Source organism: Lagopus muta, chromosome 11 (genome assembly GCF_023343835.1).
Source record: "Lagopus muta isolate bLagMut1 chromosome 11, bLagMut1 primary, whole genome shotgun sequence".
Taxonomy (NCBI): domain Eukaryota; kingdom Metazoa; phylum Chordata; class Aves; order Galliformes; family Phasianidae; genus Lagopus; species Lagopus muta.
In genome coordinates, this window is record NC_064443.1 from 177,037 (window position 1) to 197,780 (window position 20,744).

Genomic DNA, 20,744 nt, shown 5'->3' on the forward strand with positions numbered 1-20,744 from the left:
CTTAGTTATGTCAATATGTTATATCTAGCATGCACTGTGCACTGCTGTAACTTTCTGAAATATCTGTAACATTCCAGTTATTTACAGTGACTTTGGAGTCTTATTACATATAGTGAGTAAATATTATCATGAAAATTCCCCAAATATCTCTTCTGCATTCATCTGTCATGCTTTTGCTTGCTATCAAAAAATCACATGGAATGTTTATAAAGGATGTTATGTGCTGAAGACATATAAATTGTTTCCTTCCATGTAACAGACATGCACACTGACAACTGATTCCTGAGAAGACTATTGACAATAAAATAAGTATTTCACTGAAATAAAACCCAATGCATGTTCAAGGTTTATCGACATTCTATTAGATATAATTCCATATAAAAATGAATTCACACTGTTAAATTTTCAGATGCAGGAAAAAAATAACTGAATGTTTGTGGAGATTTTAACTGGTAGCAAAATACAGGTAGAAGCCCAAAAATTACTTCCTAAGCAATTCCACATTATCTTCAAATCCCTTACAATCTTTCATTCTTATTCTTTAAAAGACAAGTAGTACATTTTTCAGTCAAATTAACTTAATTGGTTAGGTACTGTTAAACTCATAGTCAGTGCATTGAAATGTTACAGTCCGCAATAACTTAAAACAGAACACTATTTTAACCGTATCTAAATGACATTATTGTAAGAAAAAAAATTAGTCAAATTGTTGCTCCACCATCAGTGTTTAGGTAATAACACACGACTATTTATAATAACAATAACAATAGTTGTAAAAAAATTCTACAATCTGCGCTACTTCTGGGCTATGAAGGCAATCTCTGTATCCAGTACAAGAATTTAGGATCAGCCTATTATTTTTATACCATGATTTATAGTACCGTCATTCAAATCCTGAGCAAAATAAAACTTAACTTCTTACTTTGGCCTCTACCATCTGAAGAAAATCATTTATTTTGCTCTCAGTCATGGTATACACACTGACATCGATCACATTACTGCTGTTCTTTGCTCAGTTCATACACACAAACAGAAATAGCTTACAGTACATTTTAGACATAATGGCAGCGTAACACCAGCAGGGATTGAACTTGTGATACCTAACAAAATCATTCACTTAAATTAAAATATTTAGCTCTTTCATCCAAGACTGGAGCAGACCATACCATATGAATTATACAGTTACTATTAGTGCTGTAAAAATACTACACTGAGATTGATCTTTGCGTAAATATATTTCTATAGGACTTTGGTTTACAACCTCATTTATGTAGGAGACTAAGACACTATGCTGCTGTTAGAGAAAATAGATTTATTGTTCACAAAGAGCTACTGCTGAGGAATGTTAAAGTCACCTTTAAATCAGTACTATTAGAGAAATGTAAATTAAAATCTTGTGGCAAAAGTTATTCCAGGTAATCATAATAAAATAAATTAGCTATCAATTCCAAATAATGTGCTCTATCTTTTCACTAGTAAAACATTTCTGATTGCTTACACACTGAATAGAAATAAAATATCATCCTTAAAAAAAAAAAAAAAAAACAACCAACAATCTTTCCAGTAATGACCTAGTTCAAGGAAAAGGAAAAGGAAAAGGAAAAGGAAAAGGAAAAGGAAAAGGAAAAGGAAAAGGAAAAGGAAAAGGAAAAGGAAAAAGCTGGACACTGCTCTGAAACGTGGACACTCACAACTCCTTGGTGCCAGATGGATTGCACCCTGGAGTGCTAAGGGAGTTGGTGGATGTGGTTGCCAAACCACACTCCATCATCCTTCAACAGTCCTGGCTAACTGGGAATGTCCGGGTGGACTGGAGACTGGCAGATATGAAGACCATCTTCAGAAAGGGCGAGGAAGATGATTCTGGTAGCTACAGACCTATCGGTCTCACCATGGTGCCATGGAAGGTCATGAAATGGATAATCTTGGGAGCCACCATGGATCAATGAAAGGTCAGCCATGGGATCAGACCCAGACAGTATGGGTCTATGAATGGAAGATCCTGTCTGACAAACCTGATTTTGTTCTATGACAGGGTGACCTGCTTAGTGGATGAAGGTAAGGCTGTTGATGTGGTCTTCAGTAAAGTCTTTGACACTGCCCCCCACAGCATCCTTGTGGAGAAGCTGGCTGCCCATGGTTTGGATGGGCATTCGCTCGGCTGGATGAAACACTGGCTGGATGGCCGAACTCAAAGAGTTGTGGTCAGTGGAGTTAAATCCAGTTGGAGGCCAGTCACGAGCATTGTCCCCCAGGGCTCTGTTCTAGGGCCGCTTCTATTTAACATCCTGATTAATGATCTTGATGAGGGGATGAGTGCACCCTCAGTAAGTTTGCCGATAACACCAAGTTGGTAGGGAGTGTTGTTCTGCCAGAGGGAGGAAAGGCATTACAGAGGGACCTGAATCAATGAGCCAAGGTAAACTGTATGAGTTTCAATAGAATCAAGTGTCAGGTCCGGCATTTTGGTCACAACAACCCCAGGCAACCCCAGGCTTAGGGAGGAGTGGCTGGAAAGCCGCCTGACAGAAAGGGACCTTGGTGTGCTGATGGACAGTTGGCTGAATATGAGCCAGCAGTGCGCCCAGGTAGCCAAGAAAGCCAATGGCTTGTATCAGGAATGGTGAGCATTTGAAATCTGTAAGTAAACCAGGAGATGATTAGACAAGCTGCCTGGAATTTGAGGACAGTCAGTTACTGATAGACCATGATGACAGATAGCCAACAATGCTTTCAAAATATCAGTGTGCTTTCAGAATTGTTTTCAGGCACAGTATTTCTAAAGACCTATTCTTATGTTTCTTATCTGTCACACTGGTACTTGTAAAATGCTACTGAGATTGTGGTTTGCAGCCTTTAACACATCAGCTAACGTAATTTCGTACTATATAACTAATATGCATTTAATTTCTGGTTAATGCCTTTGAATTACAGTAATAGCACTGAGGACCATTACTGCTGATGGGCACAGAGGCCGGACACATGGGCAGCATGAAAGAAATATAATAGATGTATGGGCTTACTTAGCTACTGTCAAGTGCAGAGACACTACGATAAACATTAAACTTTACATGAGTACCAATCTAATTTTTTAGTCCACGTTATTGTAAATACTGCAAAGTAGGTTATGTAGAAGATCTGTGCTTCAGCTTTTTCACATTTCTCTAGCTGCATGGATAATTAGACTTCATGCAGGTTGAACACTGGACGGTAGAATGATCTTGGTAGAAGTCAAGTGGCCATTTGTCCCCTGAATAATGGAAGTAGGCTTTTAAAACTGTTCAATGAAAGGTATGAACTCATATTTCTACATCCACTAATACAGCATAATAGACAATTTCTATTTAATTTATTTTTTTAAATGGCTGTGATACAAAATGTGCCTCAAAGTACAGTTAGTAAATCTGCAGGCATGCTTGGAGAAATTTAATACATATATAATACATGATGCATACAAAACAACACAACGTCTTGTGAAGTGTTAAAACTGGACTTTGACTTCCATTCATTTTAATACTGTTCAAAGAAACATTAAAAAACAATTAAAGAGTGACAGTAAACATGAAAATGAGGGGATGACTTCAGGAATGTAAGTAAGTATCTTTTCTAATCACAGCTAGATAATTCTGATGACTTCTTCATGCTCTCTTTTTTCCTGTTATCTCCGTTCTGTTTAAGCTAGCTAAATATCAAGGAATCATTGAATCTGAGCAAGCTCTACTAATTCAAATGAAGAGTTATACAACTACTACTGTACCTATTACACTGAGTAATGCATTCTTATATGTCAGTATACAGAATGTTTCTGTGAAGAAGAAACCAAATTCAGCACTTGTATTAAGTAGCTCAAATGTTCAGCGAAGACTCAGCATAAGAACATTTGCATATACATTTACCATTACTTTAAACAGAGAAAGTTAATATTAGGAAGATGATGTTCTCAACCTCCCTTTATTTTTGTATTTGATCTTAAGAAAACTAACACTAACTCTTTCTGTTATCGTAACTCCAACTCACATATTTCACAGAGTCACAGAACTGTAGGGTCTGGAAGGAACCTCTAGAGATCATCTAGTCCAACTTCCCTACCAAAGCATGCTCCCTTGACCAGGTTGCACAGCTAGGCATCAAGGTGTGTCTTGACATTTCCAGAGAAGGAGACTCCACAGACTCTCTGGGCAGCCTGTTTCAGTGCTCCATTACCCTTACTGTCAAGAAGTTCTTATGCACATGTGTGGAACATCCTGTGCTTCAGTTTGTGGCCATCTCCCCTTGTTTTATCACCAAGCATTGTTGAAAAGAGCCTAGTCTTGTCTGTTTGCTTTCCTCACCTTAGATATTTGTAGGCACTGACCAGATCCCCTCTGAGTCTTTTTTTCTCAAAGCTGAACAGCCCTAGGTCGCTCAACCTTTCCTCATAAGGAAGGTGCTTCAAGCCTTTCATCACCTTTATGGCCCTCCACTGGACTCCTTCCAGGAGATCCCTGTCTTACTTACCTGTTTCACTTTGTCTTTGCTAAAACAAGCAACCTAATAATAATAACAGTAACAATGACAATAACAACAACAACAGTAATTATAATAATAACAACAATAATAAATCAGCATAGCAAATGTTGCACTTACCATATATAAGGCTGGGATGCAGTTCTGCATATACTGGAAATCTCACTTGCATCTTGCCTTCACAAGATTTCCAGAATTTTAGAATAAATATGGCAGCATAAGCTCAGTTGAAGAATTCAGGAGGAATTTCTGATGCTACAGTAATATTCCCACAAGACAGTCAGGATATCATCATTATTTTTAATGAATATTCATATTGAACTTCCAGATCACAAAAGATGCTATCATTATTACTTGAAAGGTGGTGGCTTTTTAAATATATTATGACACTTTTTTCCTATCAAAAGATGCACTTATAAAAATATCTGCATTATTCAGTTCTGATCAGATCCATATGAATACTGTATGCATAATTCCACTCTAAAATAGAAGTTTTCCAGTAGTATAAACATATCATTCTGAAGAGTAATTAGATACAGAAAATAAAATACAATCAATGTTGAGAACTTACAGAAGTGCAGATAAACAAGCGCTCATGACGTTTTTCAACAGATGGTTAGAAAAATTCAGAATATTCTTCTAGATTTTCTCTTCTGGGTTCAGAATATACAGTTACAGTTTTTATAATTCAAACTGAGAAAAATGGAGAATCAAGAAGGCTTCAGCAGATCAACAATCATCCTTTACAATAATTTTGTAAACACATAAAAGCATTTTATTCAAACTTAGACACAGTTCCAAAAATCCTTTTTTTTCCTCTCTGTAATCATATATACTTGTTTATTTGCTAAAAATCTAACAGTGGATTATTTTTTTTTTCCCAGTGAATGACATAATATTATTGTTTCTTCTTTGGCTTTGAACTACTATTCAGAATTGTAGCCAGTGTCAAGAGCTCCTCTAATTTCAGGTCGGAGGTTTCTTATTCTCTGGTCATCACTCACAGCTATAATTTGAAAATACTTCCCTGTCCTTCATTGAGTCCTTTTAAAGCACTTCAGGTAAGTGCAGCAAAGGAAGACAGAGTTAGTACAGTTCAACCATAAATAGTTTTTCATTCTTGTAATACACTTGGGATGAGAGAGCATAAGATGATAGTGACCCAAGTAGCAATCACTAACTGGCATTAATTTACAGAATTAAAAAATAAAAAAGAATAATAACAAAAAAAGAGAGAGATTAGTACAGGAGCTTAACCACAAAGGTATCTTACGCAGACCTTGGAAGTTAGAAATCAATAAATAACAAGAAATCCAGTAAACTTGAGAGTAGGAAGAGAGTTGCAGGGATGGTGGAGATGCAACTGGATATCTTATATTGTGATGAAGGCTGAGCCTCAGGAAAATCTAAAATAATTTCTTCTTTTATCCATAGGACTTCAGGTTGATTCAGTGATATCAGAATGGATATAAAAGGCAGCAGGACTAAGATTCCGTCGGGAACAATAAATCTTGTATGTACTGCTTTTCCAGTTCAACTTCAAGTATCTTCAATTAATAGAGTGTAAGGAGAGGAGAGTCAGTTAATTCATTTTTATGTCATTAAATCTATTGTCCTGAAAAACAACTGAAAATAGTGTGTAAGCAGCCTTACCTTCATTGTGTCTTCAGATTATAGAAACCAGATTCAGTAACTAAGACAAGGAACATTTATATGACCTCTAATGCTTCTGCTTAGTTCAGCGTAGGATAGATTTGTACAGGCAGGTTCAGGACAGGAGCTCAGTGAGGTGGTGGATGCTGGAGTTCAGCAGTGGTGACAGCAGCAGTAGTTTACCTCTGCTGGTGCAGATTTTTACAAATTCAGCATGCAGGCTCATGTTCATTGCTAAATCACATCAAAAATGCATAGCTAGTGGTAGTGTCTATGTTAAAAAATAGTATTTTGAAGCTGAGAGTTTTCTCTATCAAGTAATGTTATCGTTGTATGGGAACTGTTGATCATAGCCTGAACCTCTGATTGACCACCTGAGGCAAGGAATGAGTCAGCCATGGGAGCACAGGTGAAAGCAATTTGCCAGTGCTACCAGGAAGCGGTGGAGCCTGGCTCCCTCTCTCCTAGATCCCATTTAAGGGCTGACTACCACTGAGGAGGGATCTCTTTCTGAAAGTTGCTCCTTGTGGTGTTTACTGTGAGCCTATGAATCCGATTAGCATTTCCTTTTTTTTTTTTTTTTTTTTGTTAAATATCTTTCCATCATGATAATCTTATGAAGCCTTACCTTTGTACATCTGTTGATTGTAGAAGCCCATAGCCTGCAATATTACCATGATAGTAAGAATGTTACAGTTTTCTGAGAAAGTAATAAAAAGGAGTAAAGAAATTTCTCGTTTTGAGAAATATTGATTTCTCCAGCCTTTTTGAAAAAACGTTAGACTAGAGAAGCTGCAATTATGTTGTAAAGTCATTCTTAATGCTTCTTATCTGCAACATCCTTTTTTTTTAAATTTCTTTTTATAATGAATACATGGCAAAATACCTTACCCATGAGCAGATAACACTTTTCTTAAAAGCGTAACTTTTGACACTCTTGACAGCAATACCTGAAATGCAGTTTGTGAGACTTGGAAAAGGAAGGCAGACGGAAAAAAGACACCATTTAGTCTGGATTTGATTAACATTACTCTGTTGCTCTCAGTTTGTTACAGAACTTAACTTCTACAATGACATACAGTGCAGACCATACGAAGGCTTTGGCAGAAGTTTTTAGTTATTAAAGACTGGGATAATTTTTTTGCCTTTAAAATAATGTTCAGATCCAAGTGTATGAGAGATTTTGGCCACATGAACAGGCATGACCACTGTGGTGGAAACGCTAAGTCAGGGCTTGAAACAGTGATAGAGCACCTGGTAGTAAGGCAGGGCCAAGCCAGGGGAGCTCAAGTGCATGCAGTGCACATGAATGACCAGTCTGGGTACTGACAGGATCTACCTCTTCCCAGACCTCATTTAAGTGTTGGCAGTGGAGTTGAGGGTTTCTCATCTGGAGATCCCTGCATAGCTGAGGCCTTCCAAGGATAAGTAGGTTTTTTTCCTTATTTCTGTGTCCATGACTGCTCTCTTTAGCAAGTTTTCACTCACCACAGCCTGGGATCTTGCTACTCTGCTATCACTGTCGTGCTTTTCATTGTGTTACAACCACTAATTAAAGCGACTTGCTAAAACTTACAGGGCAAGGACAGTGTTTAAGTGAGCCAGGAAATATTTTGCCTTGTATTTAATCTTTTTCTTCTTACAAAGTACCCGTGTGTGAGGAAGTTTTTGTGAGGAACATTTGTTTTGTAGAAGCTGATTCAGAAGAACTTAATTTTTAACATTCCAAAGGGAAACCTCTCTGGAGTTATGACTACAAGCAGGCAAGCAAAAACTGAATATAATGTAGAAATTTAGGACCATATGAAAAGACAGCTACATTAGTGAACTGGACTGCCTGCATGAGTATACTCCCTGGGATTCAACAAAATCTCTAAATTTTCACTTTATTTCATTGATTACCATTCACTCACTACTTCAAAATCTCAATTTTAATTCTATACAAATTTTCATTTTTCATTACATTTTTTCAAAATGTTTAATACTGTATGTACTTTATATTATATATACTTATAATGGTTTAATCCCTCTGTAACAGATACATTTTGGTTAGAATTCACAATGTTTTTTGAAGATCTGTGCAGGTTATTTGACAAATTCAAGGGAAAGTTACAGCACTTTACTTGTTATTGGAACAGATGGATGTGTTTCGCCCATTCATCTTGTTCCATGTCCTTCTAAATTATTAGTAAATTTATCAGACAAACAAGATGGTGAGACTAGTTTTTTATTGCATTTAAAGATTATGTTTATGTTTATAATATATTTCGCATCTATTATCTGAATGTTTGTATTTATCAGTAATATCAGTGTGGCTCATAATTTCAGGAAATTGATCAGTCTCATCCATGAAAACAATTCTGTGAAAATTCATTTATCATAAATACTACATTTCAGAACAGTGTACAAACAGTACAGTGGATATTATTTTTGTAGTGTTATAATACAGTTATGGAGTCAAAAAAGTTAGTTACAAAAAAGTAGGCAAAATATCAAGAAGGAGAATTTTTTTATATATATATTTCAGTGTCTGCTGAAGTGAAACAGAGAATTTCTTTCAACTTTTATTGTTTTTGGATTAAGGTTCTGCAAAAAGAAGCTCGTTAGCCAAGCAGAATGTGTGATACTGATATACTGATTCAGGTAGGTGCTATAAAACTATTACAGAATTGCTGTTAATAGAACAGAGAGAAAGTTGTGATCCTGTTTTAACTTTGGTTAAGGACATGTGTACCTTGGAATCAGCTACCTATTAGTGTCTGCAAAGATGAAAACATCTCTGTATGTTTATAAATAATATATACATTACACACTTTTTTTTTTTTTTTTTTTTTTTAGAGAGAGAAAGTGTATGGCAACTGGAGAGAGGAAGATATTATCAGAAAAAAAAACACCCAAACATTGATCTCTGATTCTAAGTATAGATATAGATCCTTAAATTTATACTTTAAGAACTGTGACCAATGTTGCAAAGTGCCTAAACTCTAGAAATATTTCGGTGATCTTCGGTTAGCTCAGTGTTAACTGGTTCATACCAAAAGTAAATGCAAGAAATAAATATCTTTGCTGGGTAACTTATATTACTTGAGTTTAGTATTGTCATAAAATTACAGAATCTTCTGAGTTAGAAAGTCATCTAATCCAACTCCCTTGAAATGAATATGAACAGGTTGCTCAGAGCCTGGGCCAGCCTGATCTTGAATGTCTCCAAGGTCAGGTGATCCATCCACCACCTCTCTGGGTGATTTCTTTCAGTGCCTCACCACCTTCATAGTAAAAAAGAACTTCTTTGTATCTAATGTGAATTTATCCTTTTATATTTTAAAACCATTTACATTTGTCCTATCACAACAGACCTTGCTGAAGAGTCTGTCCTCTTCCTCCTTTAGATACTGAAAGGCTACTATCACATCTCCCCAGAGCCTTCTCTTTTCCAGGCTGAACAGTCCCAGCTCTTTCAGCCTGTCCTCACAGGGGAGGTATTGCATTTCTGCTCATGCTCTAACAGATCCATGCCTCTCCTGTACTCGAGAACTCCACATCAGGATGGAGTACTCCAGATGTGGTCTCACCAATGCAGAGCAGAGGGGCAGGATCATCTACCTTGACCTGCTGACCACCATTCTTTTGGTGCAGTCCAGGACAGGAGTGGCTTTCTGGGCTGTGAGGGTACACACTGCTAGTTCATGTCCACTTGCTATTGACTAGTATCCCTATGCCCATTGTGGCAGGGCTGTTCTCTGTCCTTACATCCTTCAACTTGTACTGATACAAGGGGTTGGTTGCCATTACCCACGTGCAGTACCTTGCACTTGGATTTTTTGAACCTCATGAGCTTCTCCTTGTCCCACTGACAAAGGCTGTCTAAGTCTCTCTGAGTGGCATCCCATCCCTCAGTCATCTTGACCTTATCACATAGCTTGTTGTCATCCACAAACTTGATGAGAATGTACTTGATCCCACTGTCAGTGTCACTGCTGTAGATATTAAAGAGCATTGGTCCCAGTACTGACCCCTGAGAAACACCACTTGTTACTTTCTCTATCCAGACACTGAGCCAATGACCACCACTCTCAAGGTATGACTAGACTAAACTTTCTTCATCAGTCCACCTTTCAAATCCACACATATTGAATTTGAAAAGAAAGATATTGTGGGGACTGTGTCAAAGTCTCTACTGACATTAAGATAGATGACATCAAGCATTTCATCCGCTGATGTAGTCATGCCATCATGAAATCTACTAATTATCTTTTCAAAATTAGTTCTTATTTGTAACACTGAACATTATAAATTGTGTTTTCTTTACATAGCAGTATCTAATAGCTTTTACCTGAAATGAGCTTGTTTCTGAAGAAACAAAAATTGGATTCGCTATTTTTGAACATTTTATATTTTTTCTTTGTCAAATCCTAACCATTTTAAATGCATAGGTTTTCTTCAGTTTTGTTTATTTTGCGGGGTAATTTGATAAATTAATGCATATTTTGTAAAGCAAACAAGTGTCTGGCAGTTAGTACATAGCATGATAACAGAATTGCTCTTTGATTTGCGTAGTAGTGTTCCTGTTAAAAATTCTGCTTGCCAGTCTTTGAGATTAAATTCTTTTATATAGAATGAGTGTGTTAAGTCAAATGATGTGAATCTGCCTAAACCACTTTCCTCTTGTATCAAGCAGTCTCAGAATTCTATAATAATCCTTCCTTCCTAAAACTTGGGAATTGTTTTTTAGACACAGTCTTTGTTTCTGTGTTTAATTGTTACAATATCAATATGTCTTATGTACTTTGATACACTCAATAAAGTGCACTAGCACAGCAAAATATCATGGCTCAGTATTAACTGATTCATAGCAAGCAAAGAAATATATTTCCAAGAATAAATAAGAATTGTAAATTTTTTTTTTTTTTTCATTCTAAATTGTTGATTTCTTCTTCTAAAACTCAAGATTGGAAATGTAATAGTCCATGACTTTTTTCCATGGAACAATTCTTCCAGAAACTTAGACAACAAAAGCTTATGGAGCCAAAACAATACATCTGAGATAAGGACAACAGTACTCAAAGATCTTGTTTCTGGTCAGTTCAAAAATCAGTTCAACATAATCTTTCTTGTTCTTCTTTGTATTTAAGTTCTGAAATACTTTGGCTTATGACATGATTGTCCAGCCTCTTGGCTTGCCTGGGTCATAGATCTTCCCATGACAGTTCCTGTTTGCTCATATAAAATATATAATAGTCCTAATGCATAGAAGTAACAAAATTTATTTTTATGTGTTTTTATAAAAACATAAAGAACATGAAGCAACAAAAGCATAAAATTAGTTTGACCTTGTTTTGGTGAAACTAATGCATCAATTTGATTTGATGACAGTGGTTGCTATTCCTAGTCAGTTCTCAAGGTGTTTATCAGATTTTTGATGAAGTATGACTTTTCCTGTGTTTGACCCTTGGAAATAATTACTCATGAATGTATGTACTGCCAAGAAGTGATGACATGAATAAGGTGTGACTCTGAAGAGACGGGTATTTTTCTCTGGTAAGATAGAGCTTATGAAAGAATGGTAAGGAGACAGGACTAATTTTTTTCTTTGAGTTGAGTGTCTGATTGCATCTCTAGTATTCCATTCGAAATTTTCAAGTAAAGAATTTATGTTGATTGAAAATATATAAAATTTATAAATACATTCAAAATATATAAAATTTATAAATACATATAAAATATATAAATATATATAAAATATATAAAAATTATGATATTTTGGGGAGCATTGAAGCATATTTTCATATTTCTTTCTCAAAATGGAAAATACAGCTGCTTATTTTTCACTGTTCACAGAACTGTGTTTAGCTACTGTATCAAAAAGCATGAAATTACTTGCTATAACTTGAGCTTGTTACTGCTTGAAAAGCTACTATTGTCTGAGACATAACACAAATAAGATGATTTTTCATCTTGGGGATGCATGTCTCTCTCATTGAAATGAGTGGTCAAATCAAATGGAAATGCCAAATCTGTGAACCATTTTTAATGTTCTCATTCTGGCACAATTTTTTCTTTTGATTGTAAAAAGTATCTGATTTGACATTGTAAAATCTTTTTAGCATTATACCCCAACTTAGCCATCTTCCTTCTTCTGAAGGAAGTATAATCAGCATCCACACTTTTAAGGAATTCCTAGAATTGGCATTGATTCAATCCCTAGAACTTTATGAAATTCTTAACTTTGATGAAGTTTTGCATGACATTATCAATTTTTAAAGCTTTTGCACATACATTTCTTGATGTACAATGCAGTGAAATGAGTTACCAGATGTAATTGCATCATCTTCTATTAGATATTTAGATAAGATATTACTATTTATTAGATTTATTAGATAAGATATTATTAGATATTTATGATTATTAGATATTATATTATATATATATATCATATATTATTATTAGATATTTATATTTATTATTTTCCTTTTAGCTGTTTTAAAAGAGTTTGGCAACATCTAATGTTTTTTGGTACTCAATCCAGTTCTTTGATCTTCCTCCAACATTACATAATTCTGTTTATAAGTTGTTGTGTATAAGTGGAAAGAACTGACTTGTGGATAAGACAAAGCAGTACTCCTCTAGCATCTGATTCACCAACCGCTCTTGCATACATTCAGTTTCTCCAAAGGCGATAAAGGATTACATATTTTCTATGGATATTTTCTAGGAGAATTCTTTTTTTGCCTTCGAATATACAAAATCTGAACATCCATGCTGCTTGTGATTTCATGCTCCTTCTGAAAATTCTTGCTTTTTTCCAGACAAGAAAACGTATGTTTGTGTGATCCGTGTTGTATTATTTTTAGATAAAGTGATGACCATTAGTCTTCTGAGTAAGACTGACATTCACTACCTAATTTTTCCATAAGAGCGCAATCCTTATTCTTGAGATGTAGTTAATATAGCAAGTCTACAAATGATAGAAGCCACAGAGCTTGGTCACTACTTTAAAGGCATCATTTTAAATCATATCTATTGAAAGTGAAAATGCCTAGTCATTTTTGTAAGCTAGTTGAACTTATTTTGATAGCATACGTTTAAAGCGTTGATCGGAATGATCTTTTGTAAAATCTGGTGATATTCAGAAGGCAGACACCTTTGAAGTCTATAGAATAATATCACTTAGTTATACCAGTTATTAATCCACGTTTGCTGATGTGACTCATCCTTTTAACTGAAGGTTGGTTTTCATTATATTATTGAAGTTAAGGGAAATCAAGTAAAATTGATTTTCAAATGGATTCTAAGATTTCATTTGTGTTTTTAATCCCTCTTTAGAGGAAGACATCATGTCAAGTAATGCAGTTTTACACAGTAGATTGAGGCCATGATCTTGGCTTTATAAACAAATACAGCAACAGTGGTAGTGAGAATCCATGATTTTATTTTATACAGCTTGAATGGTCTTTTCTTACTTTTATTTAATTATTATTACTATTTATTTTTATCATTTTTATTTATCGATTTTTTTAATTTATGCAAGTTCTGAAAATAATCAACTGGTTTTCCTTGGCCAAAACAAAACACCATGAGGTTTCCATGAGGTGGCCACGGCCTCTTAATTGTTTGTTACTTCTAGTGGCTTCTTCTCTACTAATCAGTTTGTAGATTAACTGTTGAAGAATAATGAGGTATTCTTAGTTGAGTGAAGTATCAGAATATCAGTGAAAAGGTGTCTGTAGTAAATCTTTTTCATATTTGCATTAAAGATCATAATACAAACAGATTTCTGAGATGGACATATACTGAAGTCACTTGGAAGCAGACACACAAACAGAACAACCAAGCTAAAACAACCAACTCAGACCTCCCAAACCCCCCTGTCTGTTCCCCCTCCCCCCCCCCCCCCCCAAAAAAAAAACCAACAACAAGCAAACAAAAACTAAAGCAACAGCCATACAGATAAACAAACAAACAAACAAAAAAAAAAAAAAAAAAAAAAAAAAAAAAAAAAGAAAAAGAAAGAAAAAAGAAATGAAGAACAAGAAAAAAAAGACAATGGAAACTATGAAAAAGACAATGAGAGATACAGAGATGATGGGGAAGAAAATTGTCAGCAATACCTGTAGACAGTATCTTCTTGAATTAACAATGCAAAGGCAAATATACATATGCAATAATAACACCAAAAACAAGGTCACTACTGTATTGTAATTAATAAGTCATTCTCTTCTATGAGGCAGTTCTTTTGCTTATTACATAATCCTGGAATGCAATGAAATAGCAAGTATCAACTAGCAACAGTGTTACACTATCTCCAGCTCTAAAATTAGACTCCTTATCTGGTTTGGACTAATGGGCAGGTCAGAAAAAGACTCATGTAAATACTAAGGACAGAGAACTGTCTAAAAAGTAAGCAGCTAATCAGCAGTATTTAACCTGCAGGAAAAAAAATTTACTGTGCTTTGACTAATTATAGAAATATTTATAAGGCCCCATCCATACAGAATTCAGAGATTTACAGTACAAGGTAGTAAGAATCCCAAATGAATTTTTGTCCTTTTCTCAGAGCTGAAGTTAGAAAAGCACTGGACTGGGCTCCCCAGGGAGGTGGTTGAGTCACCATCCCTGGATGTTTTAAAATCCGTTTGGATGCGGTGCTCAGGAACATGATTTAGTAGAGGGTTGTTAGAGCAAAAGTAGTATGGTTAGGTCATGGTTGGATTTGATGTTTTTTCAGGTCTTTTCCAACCTGAGTGATTCTATGAGTGTAAGTGAGAAAACAACCTGCCAGAAATCACAAAACATACATAGAAATTGTCTGTAGCTCTGTCAAGGGTTGAAGCCTAGCAAGAAACCTTTTTTAATGTCTTTGAACTATTTCTGAAAACTTTCTGAATTCTGCCTCTCCTCCATTCTTTACATAGCTGCAATATATTAGCCAATTATAATTATCTAAAATTTCTTTTTGTACTGTTTGTGCTTGCTACAGTTTTCCAGAGCACATTGTGTATAAAACCTAAGTAGATAATCCTCACTGTAAGGGGCTATGAGTCATTTGGGCCATTTTGATTGGAGAAGGTAAAGCCATGGAGATATTTTATTTAATTTATGATTATCAATTTATGATCAGATATGATACAAACTATGGAACACTTACAAAGCTGTTGTATTAGGCGCTTGCGCCATCTTCGGGTTGTAACGCGTTAGGCCCTCCCCCTTTCCATATATAAGCACGTGTTAGTTCCATTAAAGCGCCATTTTGCTGTTCACCATATTGGTGTCACCTCGGTAAATGGCCAAGCTGCGGTCTCCCAGGGAAAACGAACGGGTGAAGGTTACAACCAAAACTTTGCTTTCTGTGCTTTGATTGCTTCTGCATTTGCGAAAACTCTCTGTCCCTATTACTCTAGTTGTTCAACTGTAAAATATCAAAAGGAGATGATACTGTGGGAGTAGAAATTATCCCACAAACAAAAACAAGTGCACAAACTTGAAGTGCAATTTCTTGCTCAAACCAGAAAGGCCAATAGATTGGTAAAGAGTTTGACACTGTCAACATGTCAACACTTACAGAGAATGCAAGTAACAAAAGTTTTTATTTTGTTTTTTCATTTCTGTTTTTAACAGGAAACCAAAAATAAAAACAAAAAGGGAAAGGTCATGCTTAACCGATCTGGTGGCTGCCTGCAATGGAGTGATGGCATTGGTGGACAAAGGGAAGGTAACTAATGTCATTTAGCTGGACTTGAGCAAGGCCTTTGACACAGTCCCCCACTGCATCCTCCAAATTGGAGGGATGTGGATTTCATAGGCAGGCCACCTGATGGATAAGGAATTGGTTGAAAGGACGCAGACAAAGGGTGGTGACTAATGGTTCTATGTCCAGGTGGAGGCTGGTAACAAGTGATGTCTGCCAGGCGCCTGTCTTGGGGCCAGTGCTCTTTAACATCTTTTTATACTGACATCAGTGAGACAATCGAGTGCACCCTCAGCAAGTTTGCTGATGACACCAAGCTGAGCAGTGTGGTTGACACGGTGCAAGGAAGGGATGCCATTCAGAGGGACCTCGACAGGCTTGAAAGGTGGGCCTGGGTGAACCTGATGAGGTTCAACACAGCAAAGTGCAGGGTTTTGCTATTGGGCCAGAGGAATCCCAGGCATTTATACAGGCTGGAAAGAGCGGTCCTTGAGAGCAGCCCTGCAGAGAAGGACCTGGGGGTTCTGATGGATGAAAAACTTAACATAAGCCAGCAGAGTGCATTCAATTAGAGAACTGGTCCCATTACTCCATTTATGTTCCTAGTTTCTTATTTAATATTCCCCCTGGCCCTCCTGCAACATCCTTCCAATGTGCCAACATACACCTGAGAGATGTTTTGTTTGTTTTTTTGTTTGTCTGTTTGGTTTGGGTTTTTTTCTGGTGTGAGAGCAACCCCCCCACACCGACTAACTAACAAACTCACTAACTAAACTAACTAACTATCTAAATAAATAAAAATGGAAAGTGCTATAGTTTGGAGCAAGATTTGAGGGTAAGCAATAGAATAGTTGCATGTATTAAGTGGTGAACACTTTATTAACCATGTTAAGGAATTAGTTAAGGAATTACAAGCATACCCCCCCCCCCCCCTTTCTTGGGAGTTCCAGGAAATCAATTTGCCACTGTTGCTCTTTCTTCTAAATCATTAATTAGATTCCTATCCTCTCTAGAATATTTTACTGGTTCTGACTCAGAACCTGCTCTACCAGGACGGCGTGGGATTTCAGGAACCTTTGGAGTGAGAGCCAATGCCTCCCTTTTTACCTCCAATACAGCAGACACTGTATGAGATGTAAAAACTGCTATTCTTTGGCCTACCAACACTTGAGTACTGGAGCCACTGCCCTCAAGCATCCCGGCCAGCCCTTACTCACTTCATCAAGCTGTTTGGAGAAGTGTGCCACTGCCCAAGGTTCTGGGCAAGGACTCCCAAGACCATTCCTTGTTTTATTATGTGAGCATTTCTGGTAGCCCCAGAGCAGAGGGTCTTCATGAGTTCTTATTTCAGTTTAGGGAATGCCCACCTTGCCTCTCCATTTCTTCTAATATTTGGGCTTTAGCAACAGTCCGTAGCTGTGTACCCATGGTTGGCTCCATCCTGTCATTCTGACGGAGTTCCTTGGCAGGAACCCTCTTACTGAGAAAGAGGGAACAATTTCTGGTTGCATAGATGAAGGATGGGAATTTGGGAAGCCTACCCTAGCAGTTCCATTGGTTAAATTACAGCTATCTCTCTGCCCTGCTTCCCCATTGGCTGAGTACTTCAGGCTCACAATTTTCCCAACATTCAACTAAACATATGGCTACTGGCTAAAGAAGAATTGTTGCTAGCTAAGCATATAGTGCTAATGAACTTCTCACGTTTGCTCATGAATGAGCACTAGGCCATTATTCCTGGTCACCTGCTGTCCTGGAATAGAGGTAAGTTGGAAGGAAAAACGTAGGGGAGCATCAGTTGCATTCCTCCTAATCCAAAAGAGGGACAGTTTGACCTCATGTCAGAGCCCCCTTAAGTTGTTCTTTTGCTGAGGGCCTCTTGGCAAAACAGAATAGTCTATCATACACAAGTTACAATTTTGGTACTTATTAATTATTTCATCGTATCTACTAAGTGTGCATAAATGTGGAAGGATTACCTACAGACAAGTGATAGGGATTAGTAAAGACTCCCAGTTATTGGTATGAAGAGAATCCCCAAAAGAATTGTTAGTACCACTAAATGAAAATAGATGGCAGCAGAGACCGTAAAATACTCATCTTGCTGAGTCTAACTGCAGAAGCGGCTTCTCATTCCCGGAGTAAGTCAGATACTTTTACAGAACTACTTAAAGAGATGGTAGGCCTGTTGGATTCAGAATATGAGAATATAACCCCCAGAGTTTAGCCCTGTCTGCACTCCCATTGATATGGGCATTCTTCATGCATATTTATGATGAGGATTACCTACAGAACAAGGGGTAGGGATTGTTAAAGACACCCCTTTATGGGAATGAAGAGAATCCCAAAAAGCATTGTTAGTACCAACAAATGACACTAGAGGGCAGCAGAGACCATAAAATATTCATCTTGCTGCTTCTAACTGCAGGAACAGCATTTCATTCCCACAGTAAGTGAGGTACTTTTATAGAACTACTTAAAGAGATGGTAGGCCTGTTGGATTCATTCAGTTTAAGTCAGCTGTCCCAATTTCATTCCTTCCCAGCATCTTGGGCCTTTCTCTGAGAATGGCCTTGGCCCTGTAGAACAGTGCTTGTGAGCAACTATAAACATCATTGTGCTATCAACATTGTTTTTCTCCTTGAATCAAAAGGACAGCATCATACCAGAAACTCTGAAAACAACAGTTCTATCCCAGCTGAAACTAAGACATTTTCCGATATAAAGAATGATGAAAGGTGTCAAAAAGCAGAAGGAGCAAGTTTTGTTTTTTTTTTTTGCATCCTTCCACAAAGTGGATCACACTGCTCCCTGTGAGCAGCAATCTATCTTGCAGTTCAGAAATACTTGGTAACCTTTCTGGAGACTGCAGCTCTCTGTAGATTTTTGATCTGAAATTTCTCTTTCTCAGTCAAAATTCTCATCCATAGGGCCTGTTCAGTCAGGAATGAACAAAAGGCTGAATACCAAAATCAAGCAAGCTCCTCCTGTTTCTCACCTTGTGAATTCAGCATCACTGCAACTTGACCTGTGCATTGGACAGAAACCTTCCAGTGCTGCCGGGATAAAAAGGGTGAAGAATTAGCTTCAGGATATTTCATAGGCAAAAGAATTCACAGAATCTGATTCAAAATCCCTAAGTATCAAATAAGCAGGACAAAAAATGGCTTCTAAACAAATAATTACAATGATATCTTAATGGATGAGTAGAAAGGAGGCAAATAATCTCATGTTCACTGTCAGCATCTGTTTAAAGTGACTAATTGTTGCTGTTAGCAATGCTTTGGTGTTTGTTGTTGTTGTTGTTTTTGTGAAATAAAGCCATATATTGTATGTATATAAACAAAATCCACGAATACCTTATTAACTATATTAACTGATGTGAAAAAGTATTTTGGTATGATATTAAAGCTTATTTATATAGCTTTTCTTTGATGGCCAAATGTTTTGGTTTGGTTTTTAAAACAAAATTGAATATCTCATTAAAAAAATCAATTCTTAATCAAGTGCCTTATGTCAAGGGTCATTTGTTACATTCCCATCCCTCTCGCTCACCAATAAAGGAGTGAAATTCTTATTTTCCTCTTATGGTATCACCAAGGCAAAGCAGCCACCAGAAGCCCCTGTTCAAAGGTATTTGCTGCTGCTGTTGCCATAGCAGTGAACATCTCTTTGTGGTGGACTGTTGGAGAATCTTTCAAAATGGTCTTTTGCTTTCTATTACTTCATTTTGTTAGTGAATACAACTCTCCAGTGGGTGTACTGGAGCTGACAAAGAGCTGATAAGTCCGCTGTGTTTCCCTTGTCACTTGAGAAGGAGTAGGGTTATGAAGATGGGACGAGTTTTCACTCAACATAGATCACAAATCTTTTCTAATATGGTTTCCGTCCATCTAGGATCCACTGACTCAACCCTGAACACGCGGGAGGATGTTTATTTTGTGACTGGTATGAGATGCTCGCCTCTCTAGTTTATTTTCCCTTGATATTACATTTATTGCTGGTAAAAATTCATACACTGGAAGCTGCATTGACACTGAGTGATCTTTTTTCAAACTGGATGGCTATGGTAAGTGTAGTGGCTATTGAAGAGGACAATTACGAGATTAATGAGACAACAGAAATATAATTGCAGCATGCAGTCAAAGGAGGTCACTGCTAAATATTCAGGTTGAAAAAACCCACTTATCTCCTTGCATTTTTTACATTCTTCAGAAGTAGGTGAATATACTCAGTTTCCTTTAGCAAATCATGGTGAAAATCACATCAATATCTCATTAGATACAGAAATTTATCATGATGATCTGTCACCCAGCACTTTCCCTTTTGCTAGAAAACACATACAGCTTACTGAGGAAATAAACTAATGGGAAGGAATGACAGTGAGGGGGTGGTGTTGAGCCACCCTCTATTTGAGGTGAGCATTTGTACAGCTATGCCTAATAGTGTAACTCTGGAGGCCTCACAGTCTTCTTCAGTGTGTTACTGGGGCTGGAGAATTCCATCAGCCCACAAACAGCATTTATCGCTGCTTTTCAAGAAAGAGGGGAACAAAAGCAGTCAGTCACTGCTCATTCAGTCTGAACAACCTTGTAGATGTGCATTCTACTTTACATATCTGCTTTTTTTATGAAACAGTTCTTTAGAGAAGTTAAGAGATTTTTTTTTAAATTTCATCTCTCTGGCTCCTTGGGAAGAAAGGCCAGGGAACGATGCTTTTGTCCTTTTCCACTCTTGAAGCGAAACAGCAAGCCTTTCAGTAGTTAAATTTTGATCTGTGATTGAAAAAAGGCACTAGAAGGACAAAACTGAAAGGCTGTTGTTATTCTGTTTATGAACTGGAGTACTGGTGAAAGATCTGGAGCTCAAGTGGTTGATTTTGAACAAGTCCATGTATCTA

General features: G+C 36.9%; 1 long non-coding RNA gene across 1 annotated transcript; it reads right to left on the reverse strand.

The window, feature by feature from the left end:
- Positions 1 to 2,156: 2,156 nt before the first annotated feature.
- LOC125698891 (uncharacterized) lies at positions 2,157 to 6,270 on the reverse strand. Its single transcript, XR_007379362.1, has 3 exons — positions 6,160 to 6,270; positions 4,627 to 6,053; positions 2,157 to 2,638 (listed from the first exon to the last, which is right to left on the reverse strand). It is a non-coding gene; the product is annotated as an uncharacterized LOC125698891 (long non-coding RNA).
- Between the last annotated feature and the right edge of the window lie 14,474 nt (positions 6,271 to 20,744).